General features: G+C 41.8%; 1 protein-coding gene across 3 annotated transcripts in view; it reads left to right on the top strand.

The window, feature by feature from the left end:
* The window catches only part of TUT4 (terminal uridylyl transferase 4), a 1145308-nt gene that overhangs the window by 47205 nt on the left and 1083767 nt on the right, over positions 1 to 14336 (top strand). For all 3 annotated transcript variants that reach the window (XM_086952445.1, XM_086952444.1, XM_086952443.1), the window contains exon 2: positions 12113 to 12217. The gene's annotated coding sequence lies outside the window, so the exon portion shown is untranslated. The remainder of the gene's footprint in view (positions 1 to 12112; positions 12218 to 14336) is intronic.

Genomic DNA, 14336 nt, shown 5'->3' with positions numbered 1-14336 from the left:
GAGGCGGGAGCGAGGTGGAGGAAGGGCCAAGGACAACAAACAAAATGGCAGCAACAACAACAAACGCTGATTGGGGCACAGGCAGTGGGAGCAAAGGGGCGCTAAGAGGGCGAAATATAGTTAGGATAATGCAGCAGTGGAAGCGGATTGAAGCGCAGAGTCAAAGCGCTATGAAAATATGCAAAAACAATACAAATTACACAGCCAAAGATAATGCCTAGAAGTGCGCGCTAGCGATACAAATTACGAATGTGGAGTCAAGCGCTACGATATAAATAACGATTGTGGAGTCAAGCGCTACGATATAAATTGCAAATGCACAGTCAAGCGCTACAATACCACAAGTATCGGGAGAGGAGGAGGCGAGGGGAGTGACCGCTCGTGTGCAGGACAGGACGGTCACAGTCAACAATCTGATGACCTGTCAAATTGTCTTCAACAGCGTGGATATCCAAGACGACTAGTTACCAAAGCATGCAAATGAGCCTGGTTCTACCCTCTGGAACAATTGCTGGCTCAAAAAGACCACGTCACCCAGGAACAAGACAGAATAGTGTGTGTCACCACTTTCTCTACTAAGAGTAACAAAATCAAGCGCATCATAAATCATCATTGGAAACTCATCTCAGATGATATTAACCATACAGGTACTCCATTACACGATTTCAAAAAGCGAAAAGGGTGAAAGACTATGTGGTACGCTCTCTTCTACCAACCCCTGACGAACCTACCATAACATCATTATGGAATCTCCCACCAGTAATTGGTCATTTCAAGTGCGGCCACTGCAAGGCCTGTGATACCACGATTCAAACTAAGGAATTCCAACACAACCAACGGAAGGTCCAGCTAAAATCGCTCAGCAATTGCAACACCTCAAACATAATTTATGCAATAGTCTGCCCGTGCAACTTAATTTACATTGGCCAAACACAACAGAGGGCCAAAATGCTAATCCTACAACACATGAGTAGGAGCAGATGTGAGGTACAAGGCGCACCCCTTGTTGACCATTTCAGATTGGCTTCTCATTCACCTGACAGTCTCCAGTAGGTGATACTTGAAAAAGCAATGTTAGGACCCCGCGGAGGGAACATTGCAAATATCCTGAATACCCGCGAACTTAAGTGGATGTTCTTCTTTAACTCGATACAATCAGGTCTCAATGAACATGACAGTTCATTTTCTCAGTTAGCCACTCTGCCGTAACACTTTCTCCAAGTACTACCTTAACATTCATGGGTCTTTACCGTCATGGGACAGGTACACCTGGGATTAGACACTGTTGTTCATATGTATCTATGCTCAGGCACGATAGACAATAGCATTGTAATTAATGTATTGATGTAGGCTTTTTTAAGACCTTTGGCACTACAATACGGCCTTACCATCTTATGATAGGTACGCCATCTCATACATGTATATTTTCCCCATGTCATGCTCTTTCGGCTATGTGACTGTAATGAATCTATAAACTATAAATGTATTAGTCTATTGGGGATACGTCCATTCATAATTCGTCTTTTAACTTTTGGGCATGATCAACTCCCCTTTTTTGACACATTCATCCATATCTAGATTCTGAATATGTGATCCTCACTGGGGGTTAAATAATCCCCTCTCTGTAATACTTGACCAGTCCTTAACTAAGAATGTACTAAAATGTCCTTATCATCGCGATCGCGAATTGGAACATTATGATCCGGTTCCTCTATGGCCGCTATTACAATCTGATCAATAATTCCCCAATGGGGATAACTAACCCCCTCTTTTTAATACTTGACCAGTCCTTAACCAACAATGTACTGAATCCTTTCTTATCATCGCGATCATTAATTAATACACTATGATCCGATTCCTCTATGGCCGTAATAACAACACCCAGTATGGTTGGACCGCGCCGAGTCCTTTTACAGTTTCTATTCGAGACTCGAGGGTCACGTGACTTTGTTCCCTTGATTACCAACCAAATAGGAAGCCAGCTCGCCATTACTGAACCTGCCGTGAAGACGCCGGTTTAACTCACACCTCGGTAAGCGCCCCGACGCTTCGGCGTTTTCCTCTTTGCCTCTCAGTCAATCTCTGACAATCCAAATACGAGCATAACAATAATCATCCTATTGCTCCAATTCTCCTCAGCGGGTGACTCCCGATTTGCTCCCAGCACCTGCTTACTACGTGGGGACGACCGTAACGAAAACCTAAATCTCGGGTAAGCTTCTGCGGGCGCTTCTCATTACAGATACCTGTCTCAGTCCCTTTTGTGATAATAAATTAAGTTCCCTTATGCCTGCAGAAAAATCTTCGGATCCCCAGTGCCCAGCGTCCACGGGCCTGTTTTCGAATCCTGCCATAGCGCTAGTGGTATTAATCAAGATGTAAGTCTTTCAACTTTCTGCTTGTCCATAAATAGTCCATGCTGTCAATGTGACTTATTTTCCATTTTCAGCACATTAATTTTAATATACATGAAATTGTGTGTTTAACCCCCTCAGGAATTCATGTTCTTCACACTGAGGTTCTAATGGATTATCTACAATGATAAATGATGATGAGCACCGAGTCAATAGGTATGCTCTCCCTAATTGTGTGCTATTCTAATTAATTTAACTATGGTATGATCTGGTTGGGTTTAGTAACCTGTAACCAATCCTTGATATTAATAGGTTGCTAGTGCCCATCCTGCCCTGATGAAGACCCCTACGCAAGGGTTCCACTAATTCCTGCACTATCTGTGGGTCGAAACTTTGACAACTGTCCTCTATTTTCCAGCCCCGCATTTGAAATTGTTACATTAAAGTACTACGTGGGGCATGTGGTGTTTCAAGTGATACATTTGGATTCATGATCGTCTGTACATTTCAATTGACTTATAAATGTGTCAGATTACTGCCTGATTTTATTGTCACTATTCCCTACCTGCACCATCCTCACTTTATCAATTCTCCCTTACTCCCAGGGGCACTATTCAACCTTTTTGAAATGAGTATTGTTGGATACTATATCCTGGTTATATCTACATTGTGAATAAAACATTGTAGATTCATTAAGTGTATTACTATTATTATTTTTTAATTTGTGGTAATTAGTCAATTTTCACTGGGACCCCTTCCCTCTCAGTACTAATCTCTACTAACGGCCCCATCAGCGCCGGGGATGCTTGTCTTCACCTTGGAGATGCCCAGGAGGGACCATCTCGCAGGGAAAGCCAGGATGGGTTCCCCAGCGATATACAGCGCCGGGACGCCCCTTTGCTAGGGCAGCTGTGTGCTTTACAAGTATACGCCATTTAACATTTAACTTTCCTGAAGGGCTGGATGGCGCATGAAGCCTCTAATCTCCGATGTCCTCCCCAAATGGTTGAGATTCTATAGCGCTAAATGGAAGGCAGCAGAATTTTCCCTCAACCACACAAAGGTAACGGTCTGTAGCCTTAGGGAGCCGCAACAGGTGAGGTTATACAGCGCAGACCGCCTCCGCCTCGTCCTTTTCGTCAATACGCACGGCCAGCGTCTCTCCAACCCTGTTGATCAAGATGCTGTACTTGCGTTCACGCCCTTGCTCTAATTTGCCATTTCCATTGGTGGCTCCGAATGCTTCGAATGCCACCAGCCAAATCTGCTAACCACTGCTGCTTCTCCTCCGGAAGTGAGCTCATCCACAGAGCATGACGGCAGCTCTACTTAGATGCAGCCAGCCATCCATTTCCCAAATCTTATGTTATACTGGCATTGGCGCTGAAAGTTTCCATTTTAGGCAGGTGTGGATTCAATTCATGATGCTAACTTTGCCATGTACTGGGTTCTATCCAAGTCAAAAATATGTTGTGTTTAACCTGATTCAGGTGGGGCCATTTCAGGGTGTTCTCTATACATCTTACTCTTGGGTGTCATTTCCATGACTATTTGATCATGTGCCGGGACCACTTTACCATAACTCTCCAAACTCATTCATCAGCTTCATCATAGCTGAACGGTGTTGGTTCCTTTCATTTGGTTTTATTTTAGCAAATTGTGTTTTGGATCTGGTGGCTGTCATTGCCCAGACAGCAGGGCAGGTTTAGGACTCTGTTGAAGGCTGTAGTGGGCAGCAGGAGGGAAGGTATCCTGAACTATAAAAAACAAGCATTGGAAATGCAATAGGGCTCGCAATAGGAAAGTTTGAGCTATTGGTCTTATAAATGAATTTTTTTTAATTTAAGTGTTATTTTTTAAAATAGCTAAATTAATAGCTGTCATTTACAATGCCAATAGTTATAACTTTCGCAAATGTGCCACCTATAGCATTTGTAATGCAACATGTTTTGTATTTACGTGACTTAGATGTATTGATATTACAAATAACAATGGCTTTTAATTTTTTTAAATAATTAATACTTAAATAATTTATTTAATTTGAAATGGCAATAGCTTAAACTTTTGTAAATAACGTTTGTGAAGATTATGTTCAGTGTTTTTATTGTGACGGGGGCACACTAGGTTTTTCAAGGCTGCTCTTTTTGTATATAAAGCACCATTGGTTTTCTGCTAATTGCAAGTTTATCCAAATCATTGGGAATTGTGCTTCCCTCGATATCAAGGCGCGATAAGCTAGAGGAAGAGCGAATGGAAGCATTTGTTCTCAGCATTTACTATTACCTAGAAAGATCTTTGGCAGTAGGGGGGCTTGGGAATCTGCACGATGGCCGCCAGGTAATGTGACTGGTGGAGAAATTGAAGAGATGTTGTTGTCAAGGAGCGATAGGGATTCACAGAACGAGGCAAGGCTGCCACAAATCTAAATGCAGCCTAAGACTTCTATAAATCTGTGTTGATTCACAGTTCGTCACTTTGTCTAAGCACTTTCCCACATAATGTGACATGCACATGATCTAATGGGTTTACGTTTGTTTGAGCACATTTCTGAAGTAAATGAAAAAGCTTACAGTTGTGAGAGCTATGAAATAGTATTGTTTGTTCTAGGAGTAAACCAGGGCCGTGGAGTAATCGTTAAATAATCCGCTCATTGGTCATAGAAAATGCCCTTGTTTCCGGTGAACAGCAACCGTTAAAACGCCTGACAGTGATTAGTCTGTTCATGACACAGTACCTTAGTCTGCTTTAAACGATCTCTGACACATCGTTACACCCACCACCACCGCCCCTGTGAGCGGAAAGAAGAAACTACAGATTGTCTGTGAACCCAGAAAAATCATACCCCTGTATCCGATGCAGCTAAAATGTAGAAGTAACGTTTCTTCAAAGTGGAGCATACAGAAAACTTTGGTGGTATCCATGGAGATGCGAGGGTCCTGTTAGCCAAGCTACTGCTCACCAGCAGGCGGGCTGATCTACAAAGGGGGCATTCTCCATGTTAATTTAACTAATCACCAAAAAAAATAACAAGATGATTTTTTCCAAAAACGGGACCTATATTACAAAATATCTTCGATTTCCGTGCTCATACACTTGTGCCAGCTAGATAGGAAAACAAAGCCAATCGAAAGAAGCCTTAAAAGAATAGAAACTGGAACGGGGAGAAGTGTACACAAAACACCTGTAAAAGCTGTTCTACAGTTTGCCTACAATTATTACAAGGATTAGAAGTATTTTTTTTAACAAAGCATAAAACCTCAAACACACAGGAAAACCTGTTTGCACAACGGGAAAAGAATGTGCGGCACTAATTCGAACAGGAACATTTCCACCTACAAGAGTCGAATTTTTAACACCTTCACCCTTACCCCAAATTACTGGGCAGATTCCAGCTACATAGACATGATAATAAAAGGTGCAAATACGGAGAGTGATACAAAATCAGAGACAAGCGTTGGCAAAGCAGGCAAGTCTTCCGTGCGCCTTGCTGAAAGTGACACCAGCCCTCGGCATTGCTGTGGTGGGGGAGGAGGGGCGGGGGAGAGGCAAGAAGGGAACAAGTTAAACAAGGAGACGAAACTGAAAGTCCGGCCGGCCGGCCGGCCGTGAATAATTAGGGGGTGAGAAATGCGCTGGTAGGGCTGCCTTTGATGTGTTAATGCGAGGCAGGCAGGCAGGCGGCTGGTGGCATTGTTCACGCGCTTTTTAGGGCTTGCGCTTGCGCAATGACCTAAAAAGCACATGCACTTCAAGAAATCGCCAGTGGGATCGCCAGTGGTGGTTTAACACTGGATAAACCATAATAGAGCTTCGCCAGCGATGCGCAGAAGCGCATCAGCAGGCGAGCCCTAAAAAAGTGAAAGTGAGGTCCCAGCCCTTCTGTGCATCTCGCACACTGTATCTCACGCACAGTGACCTCGGCAGCTGATAGTGACTGGCATTTGTTGGCGTTGCAATCTCTGGCATGTGGGATGAGGTGTTAGCGTTCCTGGGTTCTGAGCTGTGGGAACTGGGGACCAGGCCAGACTGGGGGAGGGGAGTCTATAGAGACCCTGGGGGGGGGGGGACAAACACTCACAGCCACCTAGAGAACTGCTCTGCTTCAGTGGCTGCTGTGTACGACTATCACGTGACTCTGTCCTCTAACCTCTGGCTTTAGCGTTGAGGTTTCGGTGTAACTGAAGCAGAGCTCTGGCATGCTTGGAGTTACGTTGGGGCTGGACGAAAGCTGCAGTTGAGCAGGAACAAAGAATCCAACACAGAAGCAAGACAGAGGTAGTACAAACCGTATGTAAAAGTCTAAAAATAAAATAAAAATCAACTGTATTTGTTTTCCCCTGCAGTCCCACATGTCAACTTAAGAACTTTTCGATGTGCTGTAGAAACCTAGTGCATACTAACATAGATCATCTAGAGGTCGACATAGGGTATTGGATGGTGCTAGTTTTTTTAAGTCAAGCCTACCAGACAGTGCACGATGTCTTGTTGCGGGATTACCAAGAAATTGCAGGTATTTACATCCTGCCCGTTGCCTACCATTGGTTGACCTCATTATTGCTTTCATTTGCTTGCTTCTTATTCTTCGGCTTTCCTCGTCATAGCCTGTCCATCTTTTGTTTGTCGCTCCCCTTTTCATAGCTTCTTTACTATTTCTGATTAGCTGGCTTCTGTCCTTCCACATTATATTTTTAAGGAAATTTCATTTCTTTTTGGTTAAGTATTCTATGAGAGTGCAGGTGTTTCCCCTGCGTCCTCTCTCAAATCGGCATCCCCCCTTTCCCTATTTCTATGTCATACTCCTCCCTTTGCTCCAGTTACGCTCCTTGTTATTCTCGCTCTTGCATGCTTCTTCCCCACTCTGTGTTGCTGTCACTGTTTTGCTTCTCTATCCCTGTGTTCTTCTCCCCACCATCCCCATGCTGTGTCCCACCCCCCCGTCCAGTGATGCTTTCAGCGCTGTGCTTTTCCCTTCCTCTCCCCAAACCCACTTTCGTTACCCCCACTCTACAGCCTTTTTATTAAAACATTTTAAATCTTCATTTTTTTTTTATATACCGGTCCAAGTTGTGTCCACACATGTATGCACCAAGAAAATGTTACAATCAATAGTAGTCTCGTCCTCTCACGTTTTTTTTTAATGTTGTGGAAGAAACCAAACCCGGTGGAGCATCGCCAAAAGGCATTGTCAAAGACCATAATAGGTCCCAGACGAGAGATCTGTTCGATTTGTCAGTTTTTGTTTAAGCAGGATGCACTCCTAATATAGCCAGATTGGGCTTTGTTTGCAAAAATTGGGTCACTGTTATTTTTGGGACTATTGTTGATCTGGGGTTTGGGGGGAGTTATACTCATGATATTGATAATGGAGGAATGCAGCAGGTACAGTTGTACTCCTACGGTTCTACCCTGCAGTTTTGTTATTTGCATTTCTTTGGGTAGCCGGGGTGTGTTTACAAACCAGAGATGCCTCATTGCTGTGCAATGTTTGCACAATTTACCATGTATCTGGACCCACTGTTAAGTTCCATTGTCTTGAATTTTACCAGGAACAATTTGGGTACTTTCAAAACAGGTGTATTATGGCTGTGTCTCTTCTGTTTGAGGGCAATCTTTACAATGTATGATCAACCTGACATTTTTATTAGGCACGTATGGGCTATCTTGCAGTAGTCCATTAGTACCATGGCTAAGGCTTTGTGCCACTGCATTCACGGTGGAGGGACCATCCACAGCAGGGCTTATTGAAAGTTGGTCTTTTAACTTCTTTATTTTCCCGAGGAGTGATTTAAGGATTACACACAGATTTCTGGCATTGGTACGGGAATTTTCATAATGATGATCGCCATTGGGAGGGGATTTCTTTTTACTCTTTGCATCCTTCCTGCATTAGACTATCTGTTTTGGTACCATTCAAGGCCTAGAAATTTCTCCTTCATCCAGTATTAACAGTGGTTGAAGGAAGTTTGACTCCTAGCATTGCCACACAGATGGAAGTGAATTTGCATGTTTTCTGTGTTCATCTAAAAGTGGCCGGTGTGCTTAAATTACAGAGTTGAAAGTCTTGGGTATATCTTGGAATATAAGGGTGATCAGGGTGACCCTGGTGTATGCCTAACGTGTCTCTATACTTCATGGATTTGAATGATTATTTTAATATTCCTTGCCTTTGATTACTGAGCACTGCTTTCAATCCTGTCTCAGGCTGGACTTACTTTTTTAATTCTTTATTGAGTGGTTAGGGTCCCATGATATTTTGGTCATATAATAATTGTAACTTTTTAAAATTTGCCTTGTGCCCTTTTTTCTGCACTTCCAATGTGTCTAAGCACTGTATGCTGCTGAACAGCAAGAATAATTAAGCCTATCTAGTGATCTTCATTGAGAGCGAAGACATGGCCACAGACATTCACAACAGCAGTTTATGTTCTAGGTATGGTATGTAGAAATCCTGATTGATTCCCTGGGTGTTTCTTGTTTGGTTCTTGCTTATATTTGAAGTTGCCTAATATGGAGATTTGATGTTGATAAATGCGTATGACCTCTGGGGTTGACTATTCTTTTCTTTTGTGGTTCTGTTACAACTGCGTTTTTCAGACAGCTGCATACTTTCTCTCTCTCTCCCATGTGAAGTGAGGAATTGGTGAGGTATTCACTTTCCAGCAAAACGATTTTTAAGCTGTCTTCTAACTTCAGGTTGGAGAAGCTCCACCTGAAGACTGTGCACTTTGACAATCTTTCATTTGCTTGATGTATATAAACTTTTGTAACAAGCTTTAGGGGTATGCGACATTGGTAGGAGTGTTTTGGATTGTTGAAATATTAGAGTAAACCTGCTGTTAGAGATATGAGATTACAGTATGGGGAGTGGAAATGAGGAAATCACCATTGGGTGTGATGTGAAGATAGCATGGTAGTCCAACCTCAGTCACTACCACTCATGAATGATGCCTGGAGAAGGCTGATTGAGGTAGATACAATCGAATCAGTCTCATCTGAAGTTCGACTGGCTGCATGCTGCAGGAATTTGAGACTGCAAGCAACACCAGGATTTGAAGCAGACATCAGTGTGGTTTCCACCTATAAGACCAAACCCCTGGTCAGTAGTGACTCAGCCTGTCTCTCAAGCAAAAATAACGTCATGACACCAGGTTGAGATTAATCGCCATACAACACTTTAATAAGCTTTTCCTCATCCCTGTTGATCTGTGTGTTGTGTAGGGCAGATTTGGCGGTAAGAAGCTGTAGCTCAGAAATATTTGCATAAAAGAGTCGCCACTTACCTAGCTGTGCAGGAAAAACAAAGGTGATAGTATAAAGCATTCTGGTAAGTCCATAAAACCAGATATTCAACCCATTATGGTATATGCCCCAGAGGGACAGCAATAGTCCTGTACTTGGTGCCTAACTTCTATATGTCTTTTATAGCAACTGAATTGTATTCTACAGTAATGCTGTTTAAATTGTTAACTTATTGGCATTATTCCTCCTAACTTATTATTGTAATAAAATGTGTATAAATCAGGTTTATAAGATGGAATATGGATCATTGTGAAACCATTTTGCAAAGGAACAGCACAAACAAGTATGGCACTCAAAAAGTGCATGATCACGGTTACATTTTTTTATTTAACAATCTATGGCTTAGGCAAAAGGTAACATTCTTCACCACAGTTTTAAGACCTAGCTGTGCTGCATATTCAATCGTCTACATATTTTGGACCACAAGATAAATTTAAAGCCCTTCATCAAATCAAAGGGTAGGTGACATGCAGTTAAGTAAATTGTCATTGTTTTCAAGGAGCACTCATTTCAGCAAACCCTTTCTTATTTGGCAAATGTTGTGCTTTTTTTCAATGTGGGAGTAAAATTGAAAAACAAATGCCTCCAATTTGATGTTGGAACAAAGAGCCTGTACGTTCTGGCACCAATTGCCAATGTTCTTAGTCAAAAGTGATTGAGATGAAGACACCACCTCGCCATGTCCAGTGTAAAAAGTTCTCATCACAAGCATTACTCTTTGTGTTGATAATAGAAGTGAGGATGGGATTAGGCCCCAGGAAGATGTCGGGCCGGTGGATCAGGGTCAGAGGAGAGCTGTTGTGAAGTGAAGCACTCCATGTTTCATGACACTGATTTTTTAAAAATAGGTATGAGTAAATGTAATACAAAGAACGAAAGTAGAATAAGTAACCAAAATACATCATACAGATTTCTGTGAATAAAATCAATCTATGAATAATTGCATATAGCAGCACTGTAACCGCAACAATAAATGTTAGCAGATATATTCCAAATCATTGAAATGCAACAAAACGCCCCAAAGCAATAAAACAAATATAAATGAAAATACTAAATGTGTAATCTAACCAAATCAAGAAAAGTGGATTAAGAGTATGAAAGGGCTCAGCAAGGTCACCCTTGTCTGTGTGCGTCCTTCTATAGCGTTAAAAGCAGTAGGCATAGAGGGAGGTCCTTTGAGTCTCCACGGGATTCTGGGTGATAGCTCATTAACATTTTCAAAATTGTCTTTCACCTTCCTGAAAACTCAAACTTAAAAAGTGCTGACAAATGTAGGTAGCAGTAAGTTGTAGTAATTATTTTTCTTCCTTGGGAGATCTTTTTTTTTTAGCTAAATGATTGAAGTTTATTGCATCTCCTCCTCACTTATCGGCACAGTGTTTTCTCTTATCATGTAAAATGGTGTGAGATGGTTGAAACCATTTACTACATGAAATGTAGACAAACGTGGATGGATATTCAGTAGAAACTTAAAACATTGTGCAGTAAGTCTGTGGAGTGTAAAGCATTGCAAACAAGCCGAACATTTGAAACGAGATTGATGGGGACAGGCATTTTGGAAGACAAGTAAAAAAAATTGCATTGTGTCTTATAGTAAGTTCAGTATGTGAAATTTTTAAAAAAAAGAAATCTGCAAGCGTACGAACTAAAAGATTTATGGCACTTTGGCTGACGATGGACATTTATTGTTCAATTAATTTTAACCAGGTTTGATTTACCTATCAATTTTCTGATATATTCAACTTTTAAAACTTTTTGATTAGTAGATATCCTAGGTGAAATCCTATTTTGACCAGTATATTAGGAAAATGGTTTTGCTTGTGGGAGATTCTTGTGAAGTGGTGCAGGAAACTCCATTATTTGCAGTAGTCTTTCATTCTTGCCCTACCCCCTGCCCCATTTTAGCTTCCTGAACAAATTTCTGTGCCCCTCCCCCTGCAGTTTGAAGGTCTCTGCTTTCTGCGCTGTACAAATCCAACTCTCCTATACGAATACAATGTTGATGCAACATCAAACTGAGGAGACTGAGAATGCTTCAATGCTTTTACCCTGTTGCACAGAAGCAGACCATTCGCAACAAATTATACATTTGTAAATTAGTGGATTGTGACTATTTAAAAATAAACCTGATATTTCATAGTTTTTGCATTATTGTCTTGAATGAGAAAAAAACGTTTATCAAACAAAATATGAACCCAAAATTTATCACACTAGGGTTTGTGGTTGACAATCTACGTAGTGGAAATAATATTATCGTGCTTCTTAGAGGAGTTGTTGGAGATTGACATGCACAAACACGTTGCCTCTGTAATAAATCTACAGAAATGCATGTTGCTCAAAATCATTTCTATTTCGAGTACTCAGTAAGTAAACAAGTTAATTGTTACTGGATATTAACGATCTGAATTCAGGGAAGGGCACTATCCGTACTCAAGTATAACATTGTATTTTGCCTCCAGGTGAACCCATGTGAGGAGGGAGATTATTCATTGGAGAAGATGATGTGGAGACCTAAGCCCAGCAATCAATCCAAGAAGCGTGCTTGACCTTCTTCTTGTTAGCAGGTATGACCTAAGAGAGGACGAGTATTTGAACACTGAGTGGCGCTTGCAAATTGAAAATATTGAATTTCTTACCCTACATAGTTTGTCACGAGGATTCATTTACAGGGCACCATATACTTAATGCCTCCTTTCCCTTTAGACCATCAGTATTGTTCGAAATTACTTTGTTGAGTTTCAAGTAAGCACTGCAAGCTAAAAAAATAAGTAATTTGTCAGTTATGTTATGTTATGTTAGTATGAATTTGTAGAGCGCACGTTCACCCTTGTGGTTTCTTGGCGCTGTGTACCGCTGGGGAACCCGTCCTGGCTTTCCTTGTGAGATGGTCCCTATTGGGCATCCCCAAGGGTGAAGACAGGCATCCCCGGCAGCGAGGGGGCCATTGTGGAGATTAAGCAAGCTATTGCCCAGAGTTGCAGCGTGGGACCCATGGTTAGAGAGGCACCAAGGCGAGATTTATCGAGCCCGCTGACATTGGTTCCGTACCCTGCCGCGGCGGGAGTTGAACCCTGGTCCCGGGCCGACCTCTGCTTCTGCCGCCTCTAACCGGTGAGCCGCACTTCTCCACTTGATGATTCTGGCCGCACATTCTTTTCTCTCACTTTTTTCCAATATCGATGTGTCTTGTGTACCATATACTTTCAGTTAAAGCTTTAGCAGATCCAGAAGGTCTGATCTTTTATCTTGTGCTGCAATCCCTTTGTTTTGTGCATTTATATTTTCCTTGTACAGGAGTTGCTTTTGCAGGTGAAGAGTGGGCATTAAAATCCAAATGATGAATACATTCCCATTTGTGAACAAACTGTACCCCATCAATGACCCTATGTAGTGTTTGATATAGTGGAAGTTCAGAGCTGCACTTATAAAGTGAGATTTCTGCAAAACTTACTTTAATTGAAAAAATGCCAGGTTTGCAGTCTTTGTTGTGAGAGCTCAGAGTTATGAGAAATCTAGTAATTTATTTCATCTGTTCCCAAATGTCGCTATCCTGTGAACCTGGAAGGTCACTTGTTATATAGTGCACATTTTCATTACACAAGGGCCCTAAGAGCCATGGCACAATGAGTGTGTGCACATATATTTGGCTATACATTTGCAAAGCTCTAGAAAGAACTGATAAGACTGATTGTCTCTGTGTGCCCCTCTTATTTCGGGTTGTTTGAGGCATGCTAGTGGCCTTCAAGCTTTGCTTTCTTCATCATATTACCTTGCCATATATTCCTTATAAATATAGCATCTGAATCTTTTTCTTCTGTGATAGCATGTTTTTCCCCTTCTAGTTGTTTGCGCTTGGCTGGGTTGTTCACCGATGTTGAGTGTTAGAAAAGGTTCCAGCTCATCAATACATTTATCATATCTGTGTACCTGCTGTTCAGGTGTGTCTTTAATTCCCACCGTTTGCCCAATGCAGTGCCTTCGAACCACTGTTTTAAAGGCTTCCCACTATATAAAAGATGTGTACGCTGTTTCTTGATTAAGTGCAAAACTTCTCTAATAGTATAATGTAGGGATGATTGCAACTAACTAGCATCCAGTGACCTCCCTTGGAGTTTCCATGTTGGAATGGCGTTCCTCGGCTGCCCTATCAATAAACTCATTAACCTCGGATTATAGTGAGAAATATTTTGAACAAGATACTCTGTGTGGGTTACCTGAAGGTATACTCCACACCACCCCCAAACAAATTTCTATCCAACCGTACGTGTGCATCATGCATTGGTTAGTAGTAGGAGAATTCTTTGTTCTTCCCATGTTTTAATCTCCATTAACCACCAGCCAGTTTGCAAATCCCTGGGAGATTTTAATGGGTTGCTAGCCAAGCATATGAGAAGTGGGCCTATTCAGCACCACAACTAACACAATTAATGTTGCCTCCTATTATCAGTGGACAATGTAGGTATCTTCTCAACCCTAAAGACAGTTAATGAAAAATGCCAACTGCTCTAGATTTGAGGGAGCGTAAATACTACCAAACATTATCTCAACATCATCCAGAGTCCCTCTAACCAGGGAATAATCTCTGTTTGAATATCCGTGGCCACACTTGGTACGCCGTATAACAAAGATCAGATCTCCTCTTGTATAGTATGAATACTTTGTGGTGTACACCAGCCCTCTTCA

This window comes from Lissotriton vulgaris, chromosome 1_1 (assembly GCF_964263255.1).
Source record: "Lissotriton vulgaris chromosome 1_1, aLisVul1.2, whole genome shotgun sequence".
Classification (NCBI taxonomy): domain Eukaryota; kingdom Metazoa; phylum Chordata; class Amphibia; order Caudata; family Salamandridae; genus Lissotriton; species Lissotriton vulgaris.
The sequence above is the reverse complement of the archived record's forward strand: the minus strand, read 5'-3'. Positions and strand labels throughout refer to the sequence as shown.